This window comes from Cebus imitator, unplaced genomic scaffold, assembly GCF_001604975.1.
Source record: "Cebus imitator isolate Cc_AM_T3 unplaced genomic scaffold, Cebus_imitator-1.0 Scaffold304, whole genome shotgun sequence".
Lineage (NCBI taxonomy): Eukaryota > Metazoa > Chordata > Mammalia > Primates > Cebidae > Cebus > Cebus imitator.
In genome coordinates this window covers 380,305-406,812 of record NW_016107619.1, presented here as the reverse complement: position 1 = coordinate 406,812, position 26,508 = coordinate 380,305, and the positions used below count along the sequence as shown (strand labels likewise).

Below are 26,508 nucleotides of genomic sequence, written 5' to 3'. Positions count from 1 at the left end.
TTCTATTAGGACTTTCATGATAATCATTTGATAAATCATCACAGATACATCATTCATTTAACAATGTTTATATGGCCGATTTTTGCTTAAAACTGTGATAGAATAGCTTTCTAAAAAATTACAAAACTAAAATATATACTAAATAACTGTTTGGCTGAGCACGTGGCTCATGCCTATAATCCCAGAACTTTGGGGGGCTGAGGTGGGAGGATCATGAGGCTAGGAGTTCAAGACCAGACTGGCCAATATGCTGAAACCTCATCTCTACTACAAATGCAAAAATTAGCTGGGCATAGTGGTGGGCGCCTGTAATCCCAGCTACTCAGGAGGCTGAGGCAGGAGAATCACTTGAACCCAGAAGGCGGAGGTTGCAGTAAGCCAAGACCACACCATTGCACTCCAGCCTGGGAGACAGAGTGAGACCCCGTCTCAAAATAAAAACAAAAATAAAGTACTGTTTAGGGACTGGACAATGGGTAGTACAGAACATGACCCATAAAAGAAGATAAACAAACAAGGTGAGTCCTGCCAAATCCCTGGCTTTCCGCCAGCTTCACTTTCTGGATCATGGCACGTGGAAGATGATCCCAAACAGAGTTCGTCAGTGCAGCAGTGTCACTGAAATGGAGACAGATAAGAATTCAAAGCTACTGAGAAGCTGGAATTCACAAGACAGAGTCCCAGAGAGGGCACAGCTGTGTAAAAAGCTTTGGAAATCTACATGAGAGTCATCAATGAGTCTCTGGAATCTAGACTCAGAAGCAATACTGCGCAGTGTACTTTCAGATCAAGACTGCACAACACCAGGTAAAGGGAGTTCTGAAATAAACAATAACCAGGTGTTGCACAGAGCGGGGAAAAAATTGATTTCAGACTAGACAAAATTGAGAGACCTTGTTGAATTCATCCGGGCATTTAGTAGGCATCTCATAAAAATCATGCATTATAAGTAGGGATATTTTAGTCCTAGATTGAGAGCTAGTCTGGACACATCCGAACAAAGGTTACTGAAAAAGACAAATCTGACCCACAAATTAATACTTTGATTGAACAAAATTCAACACTCCACAAGCAAAGTCATAAACATTTAGAAACTGAACAACGTTGCATCCATAATGTCAAGCATATAAATTGAAAAATATACCAGCCATTTGGACAAGCAGGAAAATATGTCTTAGAATCAGAGGAAAAAAAATCGATCAATAGAAATGTACCCCCAAAAGAACAGAAATGATGAAATTAGCAGACCAGGACTTTAGAACAGTAGTTACTCATTCCATTATTTAAAATAAAACATATAAACATTAGAGAAATGCATACAAAGTGTCGAAAGTGAAAAGTAACAAAAGAGAACACAATGGAAAGTTTAAGACTAAAAATTGCATGTGAAGTAGATAATTTAATGGATGGGTTTAACAGCAGATGAATGTAGGGCCATATAAGGAATCTAAATTAAGCTCAGAGAAGAAAAACAAGGCTTAAAACATAAACAGCATTTCAGTAAGTTGTGAGACACTGATAACCGGCCTAACAATCTTGCAAGTGGAGTACTAAAAGCAGAGAAGACAGAGATTGGGTCAGAATAAAATATGTTTGAAGAAATAATGGTTGAAATATATAAACCCAGATATGGGATAAGTTGATTGACTTCCAGGCAAGAGAGACATAAGGAAAAATACACTAAGGCAAATTAAAATTATTTGCTGAAAAACAATGCTAAAGAGGAAATCTTAAAGGCTTTCACAGGGTTACTTCTCAGGAGAAATAATGCAAGCCAGATGACAACAGAACAACCTATCTGACATGATGAAAAGGAAAGACAAAAAAAGCTGGCAGTCTGAAATGCTACGTCCAACAAAAAAAATCTGTTAAATATATAAATAATATAATATTCAAGACAAAAGCGGGGAGAATTCTTCACTCCTTTGTGTATACTATAAAAATAGAAGTCTATTTTTATACTTTAAGGAAGTTTTACCATTTAAAAACTCATATTTACATGAAGAAATGAATGCTTAAAATATTAAACATGTTAAGTGCCTATAAAATTTATTTAAAAGATCATTGAGTGTTTACAAAATAGTAATGATGAATCACAGGGCTTATAATAAATGTGGAAGTAAAATATGAGACTACAGTAGTGCCAAGGATAAGAGTCTGAACATGAAATATATGATGCTGTGGTCTTACTTTACACGTGAAGTGTTATTATTTGAAAATAGGAAACCTTAGATCAAGGGTCAGCAAACATTTTCTGTAAAAGGTTAAATACTAAAATTTTTGCCTTTGTAGACCACACTACCTCTGTGAAAACTGCCATTTTCTATTGTAGTATGAAACGGCCATAGACAATACATAAACGGAAGTGTGTGGGCATGTTGTAATGAAGTATCATTATCAAAAACTTGTGACTGGACAGAGGGTTGAAGTTTGTCAATCCCTGCCCAAGATTAATCTCTAAACATAAATACAGATTTAAATCTGTACATTTCAGATTTGTATATCTAAATCATGTATATCTAAATCATACCTCACAGAACATTTAGAAAAATTTATGTATCTAGTGTATGTGCGTGCATAGGTTATATGTGTGTTGTCTATAGAATATATGTGCAGGGCCAGCTGCAGTGGCTCATGCCTGTAATTCCAGGATTTGGGGCGGCCAAGGCACACAGATCACAAGGTCAGGAGTTTGAGACCATCCTGGTTAATACAGTGAAACGCTATCTCTACTAAAAACACAAAAAATTAGCCAGATGTGGTGGTGGATGCCTGTAGTCCTAGCCACTCGGGAGGCTGATGAAGGATAATCGCTTGAACCTGGGAGATGGAGGTTGCAGTGAGCTGAGATTGTGCCACTGCACTTCAGCCTGAGAGACAGAGTGAGACTCTGTCTCAAAAAATAAAAAAACACAAAAACATAATAAAAATGAATAAAAAGAATATATTTGCAAATAATGAAACCACTTCTTGGTCTCTATTCTCATATCTTCAATTCATACTTTTACAAGAATATTCTTTGTACCCTACAGTACTTAGCTGTAATTCCTCTTCAGGAATTTTCTGGGTTAAAAAGAGGCATATGTAGATGATACACCATCATGGGATTGTGCAAATGCAATGACTGGTCAATCCCAGGACTATAAAGAGCCCATACCCTGCCCCAACCTCTGAAAACTCTTAAGGTTCTTCACAGTCTCAGAGCTCCCTGCGGGGATTGGTCAGAGACATCATTGAAACCTCATTTCACCTAAACTTCTCCCTGTGACTAATTTATGTTTCACTCCTTTCTTTTCCACAGGTTTTCATCTGCAAAACACTCCTGATTAACTTACTATTTGTTATTTTCCATCTCAGGATTGGTATCCTGAAGATTCTAGTCTGAAATACCTCTTGAGACTACTTCCCGATAATCTCTTCACTAACAATGAGTTAGTTATATCTGCATTGCACTGTGTGTTTTTTAATATATGTTATTTTTTCCTATTGTTGTATTAATATATATTATTGCTTACTGTCATATATCATTTACCTTCTGATTTTACCTAGAATTCTATAAAATTTTGGAAGAGCTTTAGGTTAATTTTGGGGACAACAATATACTCAGTTATTGAGAGATGAGAAATGCATTTTCTTACCTGTTAGACATACAGTTTCAAACCCTGAAGAAATTTTATAGCCAATTGCATAGAGTTCTATCTATGTCTTACCAAAAGCAACAGGATGATTCAGTGAACTAAAGTCAACAAGCAATTAATACAATGAGGTAACAGGTGGAAAATATTCAATTGATTGGTGAAATTTAGAAGATTTTCTCTGTTTTGCTAACGAATGTCCCAAAATAAATTTTCTTAAGTTACTTATTTTTTGCTGCATTTCAGTCTTTCAGCAAGCAAGGAATTAACATGTATCTGCTTAATCCCAATTATCTTATTACTATTAGCAAAATAGAATTTACTGTCAACTAAGAAAAGCAAAAATCTAAAATCAGAAGAAATATAAGTCAAAAAGTATTTCTTAGCAGAAGTATATGTGGAGAGAATATTGTAGTGAGTAACCTCAAGGGCAGGGCAAAAGTCAGTCTTTCATGAGGAACATGGTAGAAAGATCAATGAAAAGTTCCCTTTTTCTCTTTGGTCTATCACACAACGTAATTTGGGGAAGTTGATTACTTTGTTTACTTGGCTTGTGAAATGTGTAACCTCTATTGATCCACGGATTAATAACGATATCTCTTTCATTGCAACAACCTCTGGAATGTGGCATATAAGAGGGCAAAAATGTTCTCAGTGTACTGTAGTGGCTCAAACAAAGTGATTGGACGTTGAAGAGGACTTAGAAGAGGTGGAGATGCTGAATAGACATAAATTCTTAGTTCCTAAGAAGAACTCTTACCTAGAGATAATAGAGCCTAAAACATCTAGCAAATAACTAATGTATTGTTGAAGTAACTTGAAAGATGTGTACTTATTATACAATTCTCTCTAGTCTGGAAACAATGACAATGCTGTTTCTTCCTTCCCCTTCTCTCTTCTTCTGTGCCCTCTCCTCCCTTTCCCACCCCTCCCATCCTCCATGCATTTTTCCTCCCCTACTCTTTTCTTCTCTCTTACACATGCAAAGATATTCTTCCCCCGTATGTTTGCATGTGTGTAGTATGTGGTATACACACATGTATCATGCCAAGACATGCAGTGTTTGTGCTCTATGTGTCCATTTTATGTGGGTTCTTAGACTGATAAATTACAATAGGGAATCTGAATAAATTGATGAAACTAGCACTCTGGACTAACATAAGTCATTTTTGCTTTGTCATTTGTAAGTCAGTAAGTCAGACAAAAGAAGAATTTAGTGGGTGGTAGAGAGAGGTCATGGAGTTTTCGTTCTAGTGATAAATGGCTCCTGAAGAAACACGGCACTCAAGTGGGTGGTTTTAACACCACCAGAGAATATAAGCCTAGACTCTAATTTAGCAAAAACAGATGGTGAAAAAAAAAATCAATTAGGGTTAGAACTACCTTTAATAACTGGCTGAGAAATATGTATCAGATGAAAAGAATAAATTGAAAAGGAGACTCTAGGCAAGATTACATTATGAGTTCAGGCTTTGAGACCTCCTTCTGCTTCAAATACACTGTATTTTTAGATAAGATAGATAAAAAGAAAATTGAAAAGACATAGCCAGGATCGAAAAATAAGATAAGCATCTCCATGCATAAGAAATGCAACCAACATGCAAAGCAGTGAGTAAGGCTGAAGCTGAGGCCAGCTAGAGTCAGGATTTGGTAACATACAAAAGGCATTTGCACATTCGACGACTATGGAATATTAGTAATGTAAGTTCCCTGTGTTTATCAGTGACAGGAAGCTTGGTTCAAGTTTGCAAACCAAGACTGGCCCACAGCTTACCTGTGTGTGAAAAGAGACTGAAGAAAGCTCATTGCTCACTTAAATATATGATTTATATAAGACTGTATGCCCAAAGAGGTTAGCAGATAAGCATATCGGAGCTGAGTAAAGGCGTTCACTGGCTTGGTGACTAAACACATGATTCCCTAACAGCACTGCCAGGCACAGGCATAGGACCAGTAATGTAAGCTATGGCTTCAGACTGGGCATTGTGGGACTGGAGTAGAGAAAGCCCCAAAATGGGAAAGCACAAAAATAGGGGAGAAGAGAGGAGATAGGAAGAGAGAAAGAGAGAGAGACCAGAAAGAGAGAGAATGCTGTCGAGAAGAATATGCAAACGAAAATTTCAAATAACAGAAATGAAACCCAATGCCACAAAGGCAACAAAGTCAAAAGTTCAACATTAATTACCTCCATAAGTAATAGCTATTGAGGGCTAGTGGAAAAAAATAGACTTTATCCTCTCAAAAATACAAAATAGGCAATGTTATTCATTAAAAAAATAGCAGGAATTACCAGTTACAACAGGGAAAAATAAAAAATTTATAGATGGATACCAAAAGGAACCATCAAGTGGTTTTAGAAATGCAAAATTTAGTTATTGATAGGAAAACAAACTCATCAGATGACAATCTGCCAATTATATATAATCTAAGACGTAATTAATGAGCTAGGCAGGTTGCAGTGGCTCACGCCTGTAATCCCAGCACTTTGGGAGGCCAAGACAGGTACATCACTTGAAATCAGGAGTTCGAGATCAGCCTGACTAACATGGTGAAACCCGGTCTCTACTAAAAAAAAAAAAATACAAAAATTAGCCAGGTGTCGTGACAGGTGCCTGTAATCCCAGCTACTCAGGAGGCTGATGCAGAAGAATTGCTTGAACCAAGGAGGTAGAGATTGCAGTGAATGGAGATTGTGTCATTGCACTCCAGCCTGGGTGACACAGTGAGACTCCATCTCAATTTTAAAAAAATGATAAAAGAAAAGAAATAATTAGCTAAAAGGTAATATTTCCATGTTAATACACACACACACACACACACACACACGCACATATATAAATTATACAATTGACATATATTTATATAAATATATAAATTAATAATAAACAATGTAATAAATATATTAATATTTATATGTTAGATTAATGTTAAAAATAAATATATAATTAATATAATTGATATACATTAATATGTACATATATAAAATTTACAACTATATATAAATTGTACTATATATAAAAATATATATTAATGTATATCAATTATTGAGTAAAGCTGTTAAAATTTGCAGTAGTTAACAGACATAGGAGATAAATTGAAAGTTTCTAAGGTAAGTCTAAGAGAAGTTCCTAAGGCCAATGCATAGAATATAAACATTTTTAAAAACTAATTTGTTTCAAAAATAAAAAAGATATGACACCGTGACTAAAAAAGATACAACACCATGAATTTTAAGACCATTGAAAATTGAAAATAATATATAACATGAGTTTAAGCCTACAATGGAGAATTATCTAATTGATAGAAAAACAGTAACAGGCATTTTAAAAAGTGCTAAAAGTAACTTGTTAATGAGCTCAGGTTTTACTTGCGGTGGGGGATAATATCTGCAAGGAAGTCATGTGATTTAGGAGAAGTGGATAAATAGGCTTCAACCAAGTGTAGATATTTATTGATTACAGTAACCGGAAAAGAGGGCTATGTTCATCAACACATGTTATGAGCTAGAGAAGGAAAATTGGCAGTGGCCCAGCCATTCCTAAAACAGCGATAAATTAATACTTGTACAAAATGAGGTTGAAACAAAAAAGCTTGAAAGCTATTTTTGAAGCAAAACAGAAGAAAGAAGACATAATATTATCAGATATTCTTTAATGACAGGAGAATAGAACTGTTTGTTGCCCATTTCTACCAAGAGACAACAGTTTTAAGTAATTCTGTGAGGAGCAAAACTATGAACCGAGGATAGATAATTAGGTCCTGAGACAAGTTAAGACATAAGAAGACAGACATAGTGGCTTTAGCTTTTTGAAGCATTTAAATTCAGATTATACCCCCAAGGACGAGCATTATCCACAAATGCAATCTTAACTGTCTTGAATATTTATCAAAGGAGCTACCGAAAAAGGAAAGACAGTCAAAAACAAAAACCCATAAATTTCAAAAACAATGAAACTGGTAAACCTGGGAAACATAACAAGAAAGGTCTTCTTTAAAGTCTAGCATGTGAGTTATAAATACTTAGGAAAACAGATGAATGGCACCTGGTGATAAAGGAGGCAATCGTGGTAGGTTATAAGGATTTCCTTTTTTAAACTGAATCCTTGTTTAATAGAACAGAGCAAATTCCATAGACGTATCTTTAATTTTAATTATTGCAAAGCATTTGAAAAAATATCTGGCAAATATAAAATGGTAAAATGTGGGCTGGGAGATAACAGTTTAAGATAAATTTAAAAATGGCTAATAATCATGCCCCAAATATGTTGATTAATGATGATGTCAGCTTGAAGAGTGCTCTCAAATGATGTGCCATAGGCTTTTATCCTGAATTTAGTATTTTTATTCTCTAAGGCATGAAAGACATGCTTATGAAATTTGTCAATTATATAAACCTAAAAAAGAAACCAAATTGGATAACATACTGAATTATGATGTAAAATGTTTGGACTGTCTGGAACTCTGAACCTATACCAGCACAATTTGTTTTAACATCAGTAATAAACTAAGATACTCATTTTGAAGAAATGCATTATAAATTTCATGATTAAAGGTACATAATGCTTCAAAATGATTATGACCTTACTTTATTATATAGGGTTAAAATTATGACATCTAAGTAGAATATTTTAATATAATATTAAATACGTTTTTATGCATTTTTATAAAGGCTTTACATATATATTTAGAGAGAGAGATGTATATATGAACAAATCACAAGCATATAGTATCAGGAATTATCAAGCTAGTATCAGGAATTATCACAAATTGAACATAACAATGTAACAGCCACTCAGATCTATAAAAAAATAATTGCCAGCAATCCACAAGTTCTTATTTCCTTTTTCAAAAATGGCTCTTTCCTCCCCCAATAAATTGCTCTGGAAGGTGGTTCTGCCCCACACTATACTAAAAAATCAATGTCAAAATTGTGTAGATCAAACTGTAAAAGTTTCTGGAAGATAAAATATAGTATCTTCTTTTCATGGTTGTGAAAGATTTTTTAAACAGGACTCAAAATGTACTAGCTAAACAAGAAAATATAAATTTAATTACAGTAAAATTAGACATTGATTATCAAAAGGCATTAATAAGTGAGTTAAATGGCTAACCATAGATTAGGAGAAGATATTTCGGAACATATAACAAAAATATTCATTTTTGTTAATGTATAGACAAGTCCCACAAATCAATAAGAAACACTCAGTAAACCTAATAAAAAATGGGTAAAATATTTTAACAGGCAGTTCACAAAAAACAAATGATAAGATATAAAACATGGGACAAAGTATTCAATCTTACAAGATCAATCTTTTAAGAAAGATAATTTTAAAAAGAGTGTTCAAAGAGAAAAACGAGAATGATGTGGAAACTTAATCTCTTAACATTGCTCTGAAGAGACTGAAGACAGTTAAGCTTCATAAGAGAAAACTAAAGAGTAATTTAAATTCCATCTTCTACTATTCAAAAGAATAGACATGGAAGGTTATTCAGTGTTGCAACAAGAATATAACACATTCTAAAAGTATATGTGCATTTATGTATACAGATTATTCAGCTTTAACTCATATTTTTAAAATTAATATTTTGCTTCAACTAAGTAAACAAAATACTTTCTTGATTTAACATTGTCAGTTGCATTTGTCTGTTCATAGATTTCACTCATTCTACTACAAATTCTTTTCATTTTGGAATTTAACCAAATCATAACGCTGAATATTAAGCTGATTTTAACATATTTGAAACACTTTGCTGAGAAAAAGGGAAAAAAAAAGATTTCCTTATTCAATGTTTGTTTCTTCAATGGTTCTACACACTACACGAACAAAATTTACTGGAACATTTTTTCTACAGTGCTGATAATATCCAGATATAAACGGCATTGTTAAAATCATTAATTTTCTGGCAAATTGGCAAACAAAAGAAAATCCTTCTAGCGGAGGCTTCTGTTTACATATTCATCACTTCATAGATAAAGCGCTGAGTTTCAGCTGTGAAAAACAAACCTATGACAAATTGTATAGTTTAATATATTTTAAAAATATATAAATTATTTTCAGGAAATTTCACAAACCAATTATATTTTAAGGTCTTTGATTTAAGGATGTCAACTTGTTTTTAAAATATCAAATATTACCTTAAGATTATAAGAGACAAGAAAAATGAAAATCAGACACAAAAGCTATATGGCTGCCTTAAATGGCATAAAGCCTAGATAGCCATCAAACTAATATGAAAGGAAATCTAAGTTTGATTAAGTTCTTGCTCCTCACAGAAGCCACAGTGATACATACAGAGGCTAGCCTGAGCCAGAGTGAAAAAACAGGCATACTCTTATTTTACATTATTTTATACACATTATTTTACACGCATACATAAAACATGTCTAATGCAAACTTACATCTATACATGTCTAACGTAAAATAATATGTGTAAAATACAATAGACATATACAAATCTAATATAAAATAATGTAAAATATTAGACATGTATACATGTAAAATAGTGTACGCAAAATACAGTAGACATGTATACGAGTCTAATGTAAAAGAGTGACAATTAGATCTGATTAGAACATCTTGAACATTTACATGTTCTGCAATTTTAAAATTGACTTACCAAACAGTGTAAATGATGTATGGTCTTGTTTTTATTCTAATGCCCTGAAAATACTGCGACCAAAGAGAAAATACACTTGTGTCTTTTATCTTAGGTGATAGTATTTCTCTTTTTCTAAAAGGAAGTTACAGGTAGATAGATGTCAATGTAATATTTTTAAAGCATTAGGATAGCTATTACCAACAACAGAATGGATTACCATGAAAGTAATGAGCTCTCCATTACTGGAGATATTCAAGTGAAAGCTAGTTATCAGAACTATTTTAAAGGAAAAATTTACATAATATGGGAGATTGGACTGTGTTGTTTAATTTTATTTATAATAAAAGTTAACATGCGAGCTATTATGTTACAATCATTAGCAAAACTATCGAGTGGATTTTATTTCTTATTTGCTTATTTTCAGTTTTGGTTCATCTGTTTTATTAATATAGGGGGATATTATTTACACCACTGCTAAGTAACACTGGACTATATATAATTTTTATTGTTAATGAGTCTGATCATTTCCATATTTACTATGAATAACTCTCCTGGTTCACTCATTCAGCAAATATTTATAGAGCACTTCTATATGCCAACTACTCGGGGTTTCTTTTAGAACTTCTATTAAGCAATTTTTATGATATCTTTTTTTTATACTTGAGAATTGAATTTATTCATTTAGAGAATGTACAAAAATATTATTTAACTAATGATTTTATTATATGGAAAACCACATATGCCATATATTTTATTCACAGAAATGAAGTCTTACATGTGATAAAAATAAAAGCAAATAAAAATAATATAATGAAGTCAAAGTCATTGAAGTCATGTTCCTCTTTGCACCTAGTTGGAAGCTGCTGTGCAGGTGGCCCCTGGGAGGAGGCATGAGGAGGTTCAAGTTGTATCTATCCCCTAGTATCTCTTGGTTCACTTCACTTCTAATTGCTATCACGATCAAAGCCTTCATCAGTGGAAGGCAAATATCAATGTTGCAAAGAAATGAAAAGTTACATCAATTTTATGGGTGCAAATCGACTACTTACTTTGCATCCTTTCACTCCTGGTATGCATTCTTAGTGAAGTCTACAGAATTTTGGAAATAGCATAGTCAACTAGGCATAATTTCTTAGGTACCCTAGCTAAGTGCCCATTCACCGGCATTGTCCAGAGAATGTCATCATTCTCAAGACGTTATTCTCTCTGATACAAAAAGAAAAAGAACAGTAAAAGCATTCTTGTCCATGCAGCTCACAAATAAGGTGCAGAAAGTAAATGCATGGGCTACAAAGTGCTTCAAAGCTCAAACATACAATAGTGAGGTAGGTTACCAAATTGCCCCTCTATTATAGGGAAGATTAAAGGATGGGCATCAATATGGAAATTAATTAAATCATGGAATTTGTAGCAAATTCTGGACAAGTACTAAGCAAACTCTTAGGATTGTCCATTTTTTAAAACAATAAATAATTTGTATTCATCATTTAATAATCGCTGCCTAGCATGGTACTCTGGAAATAATAGGCACTCAAAAAATATCTGTTAAATGAACATAACAATTAATGAAATAAAAAATAAATATATGAATGAATGAATGAATAAATAAATGAATGAAGTATATGAGTTACATCCTGGAAATAAGATCCCTGAAACAAGAGGGAAAATCATTGGGTTGAGTTGCATACGTATAAGAAAGAGACTATGTAAGGCAAATTCAATGGCAATTGAAAAAATTTTCTTAATCATGTTATTGGTTCTCACTGTATCTCTAGTACAGCAGAATTAGAAGACTTTTCCAGAGGGTAATTATTATATTTATTTTAGATTTTATTCTTAGCTTATTTTACGCAGATATTCTCACTCAAGTATGTATATATATATTCATTTTTAAAAATTATTTGATTGTTTTCATAAATTAAACCCTCATAAAATTAAGTCATTAATGATTACCTTGGAGAAATCCTTGGATTGTATTAAAACTCTAGCATTCAGAGTGAACCACACTAGGAAAGGAGCGTGCATTCTGCTTAGAATTCTGTCTTAACAAGTTTTACGGGGCTCCATTTATTACTCATGCATTAGCATGTCCCCTCCTGTGAACATTATTACAATCCCCTCGCAACACGTCAGGAAGAAATCAGCCTATGTGGGTCAGCAAAGTGAGTGGACAGGGTATTCTGATGAGCTGGGAGTGAGAAAGGACTTGCTTAGTTACCTATGAGATGTGGGGAATCTTGGCATAGCCCTGCTTCAAAGGGAACCCAGAAGCTGGCAGACAGGATTCACAATTCAAAGTAGAAATGTTAAGAATTTAGATGTAACAGATTACAGTAGGAAATTCCTTTAACTCACGTAGTGGCTTTCAGCTAAGTGGCTAACATTAAGTGAATTTAGAAATAGAAATTCCATTTAACCCAGCAATCCCATTACTGGGTATATACCAAAAGGATTATAAATCATTCTATTATAAAGACACATGCACACATATGTTCATAGCAGCACTGTTTACAATAGCAAAGACCTGGAACCCCCAACCCAAATGTCCACATACGATAGACTGGACAAGGGAAATGTGACACATATACACCATGGAATACTATGCAGCCATAAAAAACGATGAGTTTGTGTCCTTTGTAGGGACATGGATGAATCTAGAAACCATCATTCTCAGTAAACTGACACGAGAACAGAAAATCAAACACCGTATGTTCTCACTCCTGGGTAGGTGTTGAACAATGAGAACACATGGACACAGGAAGGGGAGCATCACACACTAGGGTCTGTTTTAGGGGGGGGCAAGGGAGGGAAAACAAGGGGGTGGGGAGGTCGGGGAGGGATAATATAGGGAGAAATGCCAGATGTAGGTGACAGGGGGAGGGAGGCAGCAAACCACATTGCCATGTGTGTACCTATGCAACAATCCTGCATTATCTGCACATGTACCACAGAACCTAAAGTACAATAACGAAATGAAAAAAAAATAGATTCTCAAAACCTAGTCTCTAGTATTTTGTTCAAAATAAGCTTTAGTTATTTATTAATGTTTCATTCACTTAAGAAAGAAAAGGGTCAGAGGCACATTTACAAAATGAAAATCTAACTAGTAACTAAATATAGTGTATTGTTTATTAACAAAATAATTAAGGATGCAAATAACAACACCATGCCATCTGCCTCAGGGACTCTTACTGAAGCCTCATTATTTTCTGGGGCACAGGCTCAGCTCTAAAAGACATCACTGGACAATAATGCAGAACAGCAAAAAAGAAATGTACATATTCTCTGTGCATTTACAAAATCAATTATTATACAGGTGATAATGTCAATCATATATACAAATAGATGCAAAATAATATATACAAATTTGTCTGCAGTATGTGCAATGATATATTTAATTCATATATGCAAATTTTTGACAAACAATCTTACATTCAATGATGCAAAATTGCCAATGATCCATGCAACAATGTAAGAAAAATGTATTGCCTATACAATGATTTTCAAGCTAGGACTACTACACATGAAAGGACAGAAAGATGAGGCCATTTTCAAGTAAAATATCATAGTTGAGACAGATATTGCTTGTGACTTGCAGTGAGTTGAAAATTGCTTTGTATCTCCACTTTCAAATTTGTACACTTGGTCTCAGACTATGATATGGTAATTTCATATACTTGGAAACATAGGTATAAAGACTTGCTCTGGTTTTTTTTTTTTTCCTTTCTTAGGAAGAAATACAAGGGAATTATTCTCAAGATCAATATAGCTAAATATATAGTGAACAAATTAAGATCTAACTCAAATGTCTTTTATGAGTACTGTGATCTCCCCTATGACTCATGCATAGTGAGTGATTCCCTTCTCTTTGGCTGGCACTTTCTATACACAGTATTTATTCCAATGCTAGTTCTAGTTCCTGGATGGCAAGCATTAGGCAGTTCTCAAGTTTATTCTTACAATCCCTCTGATTCCTATGAAGGTGAATGGCACACATATCCAGCTACTTTACTGACTATCTACTGTAACTATAGCATCTGTTTTCTTAAAGAGGGGAAATTTTCATCATATATATATATATATATACTTGGCAAGATAAAACAATTTCACCAAAAAAATTGTAGGTATATTTTGATATTAACTTAAAATATGTATAGCAGTCCCACTTCACAAGGCTCTGAATGATAAAAGAAACAACATTCGCAACACTAGAAGTACACACACACAGACACACGCACATACACTCACACACACACACACAACAGATAAGCCTTTAAGCCTTGTAAATACAGTTGTTTTTAGTGCAATCTTCTAAAAATGTTACATTCATATACACAGAGAGATCAATTCTTGTAAAGAATTTTTAATAGGTTTTTTTTCCCCATAGGGCAAATTGGTTGACATAGTAAAGGGCTAAAATGACAAGGCCGAGAAATTAGTTGAAAATAATATCAAAACAGGTTCAAAATTCTTTGTATGCCTTAAGAGGGTCAATATTTTTTACTATCCTAAAAATTTTCCCACATCTTTGTGGCCACCACATCACTAATTTTAATTCTCAAAAATAGAATTGCATTTCCTGCCTGAGATAACATAAAAAAGCCTACATAACAAAAAGTAACATAACAAAAAGCCTACTGGACTACAACCAAAACTAGTTATAAAAATATGTTTGTCACATAAAAAAAGCTCATGATCACTGGTCATTAAAGAAATGCAAATCAAAACCACAATGAGATATCATCTCATGCCAGTTAGAACAGTGATCATTCAAAAGTCAGGAAACAACAGATGCTGGCGACGATGTGAAGAAAAAGGAAAACTTCTACATTGTGGGTGGGAGTGTAAATTAGTTCAACCATTGTGGAAGACGGTGTGGCGATTCCTCAAGAATCTAGAACCAGAAATACCATTTGACCCAACAATCCCATTACTGGGTATATACCCAAAGGATTATAAATCATTCCACTATAAAGACACCTGCACATATGTGTATATTGTGCTCTATTTACAATAGCAAAGACTTGGAACCAACCTAAATGCTCATCAATGACAGAATGGATGAAGAAATGAAGAAAATGTGGCACATATACACCATGGAATACTATGCAGCCATTAAAAAGGATGAGTTCCTGTCCTTTGGAGGGACATGGATGAAACCATCATTCTCAGCAAACTAACACAGGAACATAAAACCAAACACCACATGTTCTCCCTCATAAGTGGGAGTTGAACTCATGGACACAGGGAAGGGAACACCATATACCAGGGTCTATCAACTGAGAACATCTAAATTTTCATCTGTCAGGGAAAGTTAGGTAACTTAAGACATAATAATCATATAGAATATTTTATAGCTGACATAAATGTTATTTTCAAATTATTTTTAAAAAGCAGAATATGAATCAATATACATTGATTAAAAATAGGTAAAATTATGAATAATATGGTTCAGGGTTGGTATAGAATAAAATGCCACATTTTTTCATTTCTATTTATTATTATTTTAAAATTTATTGAACTTAATGAATATAAGATAGTTTATCACTGTGGTTTTCTCATTTTTTACATGTTAACATGTGATGTTAAATATTTTACGTACATATACTAATTATAAAATTACTACCTGAATAATTTCTTTATAGCTTTTGTTTATTTACTTAGTGATATCTTGATATTTTTCTTATTCAATTTTGAGAGACTTTTAAATAACAAGAATGCTAATCCTTAGTCATATTCCCAGAAAACACTTATAACAAAAGTTTTCATTTAGTGGTCACATATAATATATTTAAATGTTAACTTTGTCAAAATTCCTATTTTACACACGCTAAAAACAAAATCTTATAGAGGTCAGGTGACTTGCCTGTGCTACAGAGAGCTAGTAACAGAAATCAGTTTGAGTTCTGATGAGTCTGATTCCAAATCCTGTGCTTTCATTTTTCATGGAGGTATTTAAAACAAAAGACCCATAAAAATTGCAAACCCTTGACAATACCAATCTTAAGTTATTTTCAAATGTGGTTTTTGATTTCAAGGAGGACCATGAAAAAAAATATGCTAAACAGAAAGGAGTATGAAAGTACTTCGGTCTTAGGAAACAAAAAGTAAGATGATTCTATAAACTACTTAATAGGCAAATCAAATCCCTTTAAAAATTAATGAAGTGTCACTAGTTTAATACCGAAACAAAGGCTAAAAGAATCATACACCAATAGTAACACTGTCTCTTGTTATTATTTGAATTCGGGGTTATAGATGAATCATTCTTACCATCCATTAGTAGAAAACTTGCCAATTCATAAAACTACCTGTTGGTACAAGACCCAATAGAATCTTTAAAGCTAATAAAAAAGAAAGAAAATTAGAGAAAAATATACTATAGACAAAGATGAAAATATAAAATACAGAAACCCTTAACCACACTACTAATATTTATTTAATTCTAAATATTCATGTCAATTAAAAAATGTTTCATATGAAAGTGATTCAGAATAAGAACTTACTTTTTAATCAATATGTTATATTGTTTTTTAAAATAAATTTCTAGTTGGATTATTTTTTCTGATTTCAGTCTTTAATCTTTAAATTTTAATATCTGAAATGGTTTTAGTCTTTGTTCCCACCAAATCTTATGTTGACTTGCAATCCCCAATGTTGGAGGTGAAGCCTGGTGAGAGGTGATTGGATCATGGGGGCAGTTTTGCATGTATGGTTTAGCACAATCCTCTTGATGCTGTTCTCATCATAAGGAAGGAGTTCTCAAGAGATCTGGTTGTTTAAAAGTGAATGGCATCTCCCTGCTCTTCCTCTTGCTGCTGATCCTGCCAAATGAGACATGTCAGCTTCCTCTTTGCCTCCTGCCATGATTGTAAATGTCCTGAGGCCTCTTTAGAAGCTGAGCAGATGCCCGCATCATGCTTCCTGTACAGCCTGCAGAACCATGGCGAGTTAAAGCTCTTTTCTTTATAAATTACTCGGTTTCAGGTATCTCGGCTCACTGCAACTACCTCCTGAGTTCAAGTGATTCTCCTGTCTCACCTTCCTGAGTAGCTGGGATTACAGGTGCCCACCACCACGCTCAGCTAATTTTTGCATTTTTAGTAGGAATGGGGTTTCACCATGTTAGCCAGGCTGGTCTTGAACTCCTAACCTCAGGTGATCTGCCTGCCTCGGCCTCCTAAAGTGCTGGGATTATAGGCGTGAGCCACCCCACCCAGCCCAGGTATTTCTTTATAGCGATGTGAGAACCGTCTATGATAGTATTTGTCACTGTTTGGACAACAGTTGTTTTCCTTTCTATTTTATGCTATCTGGGGATCAGAGACTCTGTTTTATCCTGGTCCTCCTTCAACTCTAACCATTTCTTTTCTGGTAGGTTTTCATCCTTCTTTTCTCCCTTCAATTTTGGTATTTCTCAAGTTTGTTCTTCTCCAGACCTGAATTTAAAAATTTTAAAATAACAGCTTTTATTGGGCACTTATCATCTATAGATATTTTACTCAGGTAAACTCAGCTAATCCTTGTGACAGCTGTAGGAGACAAGGGCTGTTGCATATGTTTTACACAATTAAAGAAATGAAAACGTAGAAAGGTGGGTAATTACCTTGGATCACACAGACAGTAGGAGAAGCACTTGCTATATTCACTCAGGGCATGATTTTTAACCACGGTGCTGTACTGACTGCCAGTCAGCAACTACCAAGCTTCTAATATGTATATGGCAAGCACTCTAACCTATTCTTCAAAAACAAACCAAACAAACAAACAAGAAACAAACTGTCATTACTGATAACTCTCTACTTTCCTTAGGTTAACATATTTAGTGGTATATGCCCAAGCTCCAAAGTACCCATTTATATTAAATTCAGGTTACATTTTACAGTAGGTGCCCATTAGTTTCTCTTAGACTGTGGGATGGTCAACTGTCCCTGGCATGGGCTGTTGGTGGGTGAGGTCCTCGAATGGGAATACTTTCATGTTCAATTCCTTCTACTTTTGTTTCCTTGTACCTGAAATGAAAAGTCCTCTCTATCCAACTGTCTTCCAATCTGGACACTCAGGGAATTTCTTCTCCGTCTCCTGCCTACCTTTCCCTTCATCCCAGGCACGCTATCCTCATAATTATGCATCTATGACTATGAGTCTCACATTGAGGTACTGTAGCTTCCCTGAGTCTTTGAGTCTCTTTTGGAGAGGACATACCGTGAGTACCAAACATATAAAAAGAGCTTTATGTCCTTTACTATATTTTATCTTCAAAAAGTGTTATAAAAGACGGACAAGACGCTTTCTAATATATATCATAAAGTTAAATTGCTTAATATATTTACGAAATATTTATTGAGTACTCAATTTGTGAGTACAATGAAACTTTCTCACTCCATATTCTGCCCAATTAAAATATATATATATGTATGTGAATATGTGTGTCCTTACTGTATATATGTGTGTCTATGAATGTATTTATATGTATTTATGTACATATATATATATATATATATACATACACACAATTTCTAAAGTTTCACCTCTAACAGATTTAGAGTATAATGCAATCATAGAGATCATTTAGTCAAACTATCATATTTTATTAAAAGTAATCATTACGAATTTCAGTAAATTTCCAATATCACAGTTATTTAGAACCCAAAGTAAGATTAAATACCACATATATAAGCTAACATTTACCTTTATTACAAATGTATTAGCTTTATGGTTAAATGTATCTGTCATGTAAATACATCCTTTACTGAACTCTTGAAATTGTTGCTATTCAACAAATAAGCAATGTGGTGTTAATATTTTCTACTATATTTCAACAGAGTAAAAACCAGGTAAGATTTTTCAAAACTGCATTCAGCACTAATTCATGGTGAAGAGCATTTGACATCTTCTAGATATGCTCTCAGAGGATATAAAAGTTTTTTTTTTTTTTTTTACCATAAATAAACTCTAAATTGTTTGCAACCTCAATTTAATTATGTCAGTGAATTGAAGGTGAATGTTCAATAACTGAAAAATAAGAGTTAATTTTTCAAAACATAAAGGAAAATTATTTATTTCTATTATTCACACATTTTCTTTTCTTTTTCTTAATAAGGATTATAAATCTCAGGAAATGTTCCATTCGTATCTTACTGATAAGTGGGTTTGTCATAATTTTTCCTATAACAAGGACTTAAGGGAATCAATTTGATCATACTAGAAGTGATTGCAAGTCTTGTCTTGAAGCTGACATTGCATACCTAATACACTGTTTATATTTGCATATATATACTTCTTTGGGGTGACTTTGCGGTATTGAAGATAATGAGTATGGCTAAAGCAAATGCCTTGTACCATCCATCCAGCCAGCCAGCCGTGGCATCAACTTAAACTTACTGTGTTTTCAGAGTTCTTGGTTCTACTGCAATTCTAACTGTTTAACAAATTGTATAGATTATTAGCAAAGAATATTAATTGTCAAGTTCTATAATCAGTTTCCAAATGCTAAACTAATATGAAATCCAAACACTTGGTCTATAGATTGTACTTTTTTTAAAATCTAGTCTCTTATTTAGACAACCATAGCAAAAGGTTATCTACATTATTGTTATCAATTTTACTTTTAACATTTTTCCATTAACTTCATATTTACAGTGTGATAGACACTGAGCAAAGCAGGTTATTTCCTTAATACTAAAACATAGCCCTAAAAAGTAGATATTATGCCTACTTTAGGGACAAGGAGATTAATTATTGGAAAGGTCTAGTCATACTTCCAAGGTGGCTACCTCCGAGAGATGGCCAGGGAAGAAGAATAGATTTAATTCCAGTTCTTTTAGAAATTAAACTCTGAGCTCAAGAGACCATCAGTCTCATTTAAACTCAGTACAGCTGACTTTGGTTTATTATCTACTTCATTTATATCTGGTTATATTCTTGGAAGAAGTTGTCTTAGTCAGATCTCATGACAGTATAAAGAACTGCCTGAGACTGGGTAATTAATAAAAGAAAGAATTTGGCCAGGTGTAGTGGCTCACACGTAATCCCAGCACTTTGGGAGGCCGAGGCAGGCAGATCACCTGAGGTCGGGAGTTCCAGACCAGATTGACCAACTGGAGAAACGCCGTCTCTATTAAAAATACAAAATTAGCCGGGTGTGATGGCAGGTGCCTGTAGTCCGCACTACTGGAGATGCTGAGGCGGAAGAATCACTTGAACCCAGGAGGCAAGGTTGCCGGTGAGCTGAAATTGCACCATTGTATTTTAGCCTGGACAAGAGTGAAACTCCGTTTCAAAAAAAAAAGAAGAAGAAGAAAAAGAAAAAGGTTTAAACGATTCACTGTTCTTCAAGGCTGGGAGGGTTCAGGAAACTTACAATTATGGTAGAAAGGGAAGCAAACACATCCGTCTTCACAGGGTGGCAGAAGAGAGAAGTGCCAAGCAACAGGGGAAAAACCCTTTAGAAAACCACCAGATCTCATGAGAACTCAATCACTATCACAAGAACCGTAGCATGGGGTAACCATCCCCATGATTCAATAAATTCCCACCCAGTCCCTCCCATGACACATGGGGATTATGAGACCTATAAGATGACATTTGGGCGGAGACAGAGCCAATGATATGGATCATTCCACCCCTGACGCCTCCGTAATCTCATGTCCTCACATTTCAAAACACAATCATGCCTTTCCGACAGTCTTCCAAAGTCTTAACTCATTCCAGCATTAACACAGAAGTCCAAGTATAAGGCCTCATCTGAGACAAGGAAAGTCCCTTCTACCTATGAGCCTATAAAATTAAAAACAAGTTAATTATTTTTGAGGTACAATAGGGGTACAGGCATTGGGTAAATACATCCATTACAAATGGGAGAGATTGCCCAAAACGAAGGGGCTATAAGCCCCATGAACTCTGAAATCCAACAGGGCAGTTATTAAACCTTAAAGTTCCAAAGTGATCTTCTTTGACTCCATGTCTCATATCTAGTTAACACTGATGCAACAGTTGGGCTCCCACCACCTTGTAGAGCTCCACCTCTGTGGTTTTGCAGGGTACAGGCCCTCTCTTGGCCACTTTTATGGTTTGGCATTGAGAGTCTGTGACTTTACCAGGTGCACAGTGCAAGCTGTCAGTGGATCGACCATTCTTTGGTCAGGAAGACAGAGGTCCTCTTCTAACAACTCCACTAGGCAGTGCCTCAGTGGGGACTCTATGTGAGGACTCTGTGTGCGGGCTCTGACCCTACATTTTCCTTCCACACTGCCCTGGCAGAGGTTCTCCATGACTGTTCCACTTCTGCAGCAAACTTCTGCCTCAACATCAGGCATTTCCATACATCCTCTGAAATCTAGGCAGAGGTTCTCAAACCTCATTTCTTGACTTCTCTGCACTCACGGCCTCAACACCACCTGGAAGCCACCAAGGCTTGGGAGTTGCACCATTTAAAACAATGGCCCAAGCTGTAACTGAGACACAGGGCACCATTTCCCAAGGCTGCACAGAGCAGGGGATACTGGGCCCAGGTTGGGAAACAATTCTTCCCTTCTAGGCCTCACGGCCTGTGATGGGAGGCACTGCCATGAAGATCTCTGACATGTTCCGGGGACATTTTCCCCATTGTCTTAGTGATTAACATTTGGGTCCATGTTGCTTATGCAAATTTCTGTAGCCAGCCTGAATTTCTCCCCAGAAAATATATTTTTCTTTTCTGTCACATTGTCAGGCTGCATGTTTTCCAAATGTTTATGCTCTGCTTCCTCGAGAGCTTTGCCACTTAGAAATTTCTTCTGTCAGATATCCTCTCATTTTTCTTAAGTTCAAAGTTTCACAAATCTCTAGGGCAGTAGCAAAATGCCTCCAGTCTCTTTGCTAAAGCATAACAAGAGTCACCTTTGTTCCAGTTTCCAACGAGTTCCTCATCTCCATCTGAGACCACCTCAGCCTGGACTTTATTGTCCATATCACTATCAGCATTTTGGTCAGAGCCATTCAACAAGTCTCTAGGAAGTTCCAAACTTTCCCACATTGCCCTATCTTCTTCTGAGCCCTGCAACCTGTTCCAAGCTCCACCTGTCATCCAGTTCTGAAGCCGCTTCCACAGTTTCAGGTATCTTTACAATAGCACCCTGCTCTCCCAGTACCAATTTACTATTTTGGTCCGTTTTTTTTTTTTCCCCATTTATTTATTTTATTGCATTTCAGGTTTTGGGGTACATGTGGAGAACATGCAAGATTGTTGCATAGGTACACACGTGGCAGTGTGATTTGCTGCCTTCCTCTCCATCACCTACTCTGGCATCTCTCCCCTTGCTATCTCTCCCCAGCTCCCCACCCCCCACCGTCCCTCCCCTATTTCCCCCTAGCTGAACCCAGTGTGTAGTGCTCCCCTCCCTGTGTTTTGGTCTGTTTTGACACTGCTAGTAAAGACATACCTGAGACTGGGTGATTTATAAAATAAAGAGATATAATTGCCTCACAGTTCTGCAAGGTGGAGGAGTCCTCAAGAAACTTACAATCACGGCAGAAGGGGAAATAAACACATCCTTCTTCGGAGGGCAGCAAGAGAGAGAAGACGAGCAAAGAGAAAAAAGCCCCATGTAAAACCATCAGATCCCATGAGAACCCTGTCACGTCATGACAACAGCAACATGGGAGTAGTTAACTCCCATAATTGAATTGCCTCTTATTGGCTTCCTCCCATAACACATGGGGATTACAAAAACTACAATTCAAGATGAGATTTGGGTGCAGACACAGCTAAATCATAGGATAAGTTTTCCTTGATAAAGGGGGAAAAGATTGCATAATAAGATAAAAACTAGAAATAAGAAAAAGCCTGTAGAAAAGATCAATGAATCTGAGATTTTTTGGAAAAGGTTTGTAAAATAAAGAGATTTAAGTGCCTCAAAGTTCCGCGAGGTGGAGGAGGCCTCAAGAAACTTACAATCATGGCAGAAGTGGAAACAAACACATTCTTCTTCAGAGGGCAGCAAGGGAGAGAAGATGAGCAAAGAGAAAAAAGCCCCATGTAAAACCATCAGATCCCACGAGAACTCAGTCACATCATGACAACAGCAGCATGGGAGTAACTGTAATTGAATTACCTCTCACTGGCTTCCTCCCACAACACATGGGGATTACGCAAACTACAATTCAAGATGATATCTGGGTGCAGACACAGCTAAGCCATATGAGAAATTTTCTTCGATAAAGGGGGAAAAGATTGCATAATAAGATAAAAACTAGAAATAAGAAAAAGCCTATAGAAAAGATCAATGAATCTGAATTTTTTTTGAAAAGATAAAATTTACAAAGCTTTAACTAGACTAACCAAGAAAAAAAGAGTAAGCAAATAAATAAAATTATAAATGAAAAAGAAAACATTATAACTGATACCACAGAAATACAAAGTAAATCCCTATGAATAGTTATATGCCAACAAATTAGATAAGTTAGAAGAAACAGATAAATTCCTAGACATGAACAATATACCAAGATTGAATCATAAAAAATAGAAAATTTGAATAAATCAATAACAAGTAAGGACATTAAATCAGTAATTAAATCTTCCCAGTAAAAACAAAGAAAGCCTAAAACACATGGCATCACTGGTAAATTTTATTAAGTTTTCAAGAACAAACAACATCAATTCTTCTCAAACATCCCCCCCCAAAATGAGATGGGAATGCTTCCAATGTAATTTTTCAAGGCCAGCAACCTTCATATCAGAGCCAGATAAGGATGCTACAAGAAAAGAAAATTACTGACCAATACTTCTAATAAACACGTATGCAAAAATCCTCAACAAAACACTGGAAAACTGAATTAAATAGCTCATTTAAACGATTTACACTGTGATCTACTGAAATGTTTCCTTGGGATGCAAGGATGGTTCAACATATGCAGAACAGAAAATGTGATGTACTACATTAGTAGAATGAAGGCTAAAAATCATATGAGCATCTCAATAGATGCAACATAGCATTTAACAAAATTAAAAGCTCTTTCATGATAAAAATTCTCAACAAAAAAGATGTAGAATGAATGTACTTCAATATAACAAAGGCTATATATGGCAAGCCTGCAGCTAACATCACACTTAATGATGAAAATCTGAAATCATTTTCTGAAGATTAAGAACAAGACAAAGGTGCACACTCTTGCCACTTCTATTCAACCTAGTATGGAAGTCCAAGTTAGAGCAGTTAGGGGAAAAAAAAAAGAAAAGAAAAGAAAAGAAAAGAAAACAAACAAAGAAACAAGAAACAAAAAAAACAGATAGAAAGCATCTAAATTGGAATAAAAAAGGTAAATCATTTCTGCAGAGGACATGATATTATGTACAGAAAACCCTAAAGACTTTACCTGCTATAACTAGAAAACCAAATCAGTAAAGCTGCAGACACAAAATCTATGTATAAAATCTATATACATTAAGAAAATGTTCCCTTGATAATAGCATCTAAAGAATAAAATGCTCAGGAATAAATTTAACTAGGAGGTGAAAGGTCTATACACTAAAAAACTATAAGGTAAAGATTAAATGCTGAAGAAGTTCCAAATAAATAAAAATAACAAAGCAATCTTGAAAGAGAAAGAAAAAAAAAAAAAAGGAAAGCTGGAGGTACCATACTTCCTAATTTCAAACTACATTATAAACTGTAGTTATCAAAACAGCACAGTACTGGTATAGAACAGACACATAGACCAATGAAACAAAATACAGAGCACAGAAAAACACCCACTCATGCATTTCTGGTCAACTAATCTCTGACAATGGCATTAATAATACACAATAAAGAAAAAGATGTCTCCACAATAAATGAATTTGAAAAACTGCATACCAATATGCAAAAGAGTGAAATTGGGCCCTTGTCTTATATCACATATAAAAATTAACTCCGAATGTATGAAAGACTTAAATGAATATCTGAAATTTGTAACACAACTAGAAAACAACTTAGGGAAAGGCTTCTTGCCATTGGTCTTGGCAATGATTTTTTAGACAGGACACCAAAATGACAGGCAATAAAAGCAAAAATAAACAAATGGGACTGTATCAAACTAAAAAAACAAAAAAACCCCAAAAACTTCTGTACATCAAAGAAAGCAATCAACCAAATGAAAAGGCAACCTACAATGTGGAAGAAAATATTTTTAAACTTGATAAGGGGTTAATGTCTATACTATTTAAAGAACTTGATCATAAAACAATTTCTAAAAAGTGAATTTAAAAATGGGAAAAGGACCTGAAGAGGCATTTTCAAAGAAGACTTACAAATGGCCAACAGAGGCCAAGTGCAATGGCTCATGCCTATTATCCTAGCACTCTGGGAGGCCGAGGAGGGCAGATCACTTGCAATTTCAGGAGTTTGAGACCAGCCTGGCCAACATGGTGAAACCCCATTTCTACTAAAAATATTTTAAAAATCAGCCAATTGTGGTGGCAGGCCCCTGTAATCCCCGCTACTCTGGAGGTTGAGGAAGTAGAATTGCTTGAACCGGAGAGGTTGCGTTTGCAGTGAGTTGAGACCAAACCATTGTATTCCAGCCTGGGTGACAGAGCGAGACTCCATCTCAAAAACAAAACAAAACAAAGAAAAAACTAAATGACCAGCAGATACATGAAAAAGTGTTCAATATTGCTAATTATCAGAGAAATGCAAATCTAGACAATCACATTATACCTGTTACAATGGCTATTATCAAAAGCACAAGAAACAACAGTATTTGTGAGGGTGTAGAGAAAAGGGAATGCTTATACTCCTCTGTGGTAGGAATGTAAATTGATTCACTTATTATGGAAAACAGTTTGGAGATTCCTCAAAAAATTAAAAATAGAACTACCATATGATCCAGCAGTCACACTGCTGGGTACATACCTAAAAACACTTAAATCCGTATGTTGAAGGGATATCTGCATTTTCATGCTTTTTACGTTATTCCCAGTAGCCAAGATATGGAAACAACCTAAGCGTCCGTCAACAGATGTATAAATAACAAAAGTGTGACAGTTATATATATATATATATATATATATACACACACACACACAAACACATACACATACGATGTAATATTATCCATAGAAAGAGGGAAATTATGTCATTTGTGACAACATGAATGAACCTGAGGGACATTTTACTAAGTAATATAAGCTCTACAGACAAAGAAAAATACTGTACGATCAATCTCACTTATAAGTGGAATCTAAAACTGTCAAAGTCATAGATGCAGAAAGTAAATTGGTAGTTTTTTTTTTCTTTTTCTTTTTTTTTTTTTT

General features: G+C 34.9%; 1 protein-coding gene across 1 annotated transcript in view; it reads right to left on the bottom strand.

The window, feature by feature from the left end:
• Positions 1 to 26,508, bottom strand: part of CNTNAP2 (contactin associated protein 2) — a 1,742,807-nt gene that overhangs the window by 1,582,862 nt on the left and 133,437 nt on the right. The window lies entirely within an intron of this gene.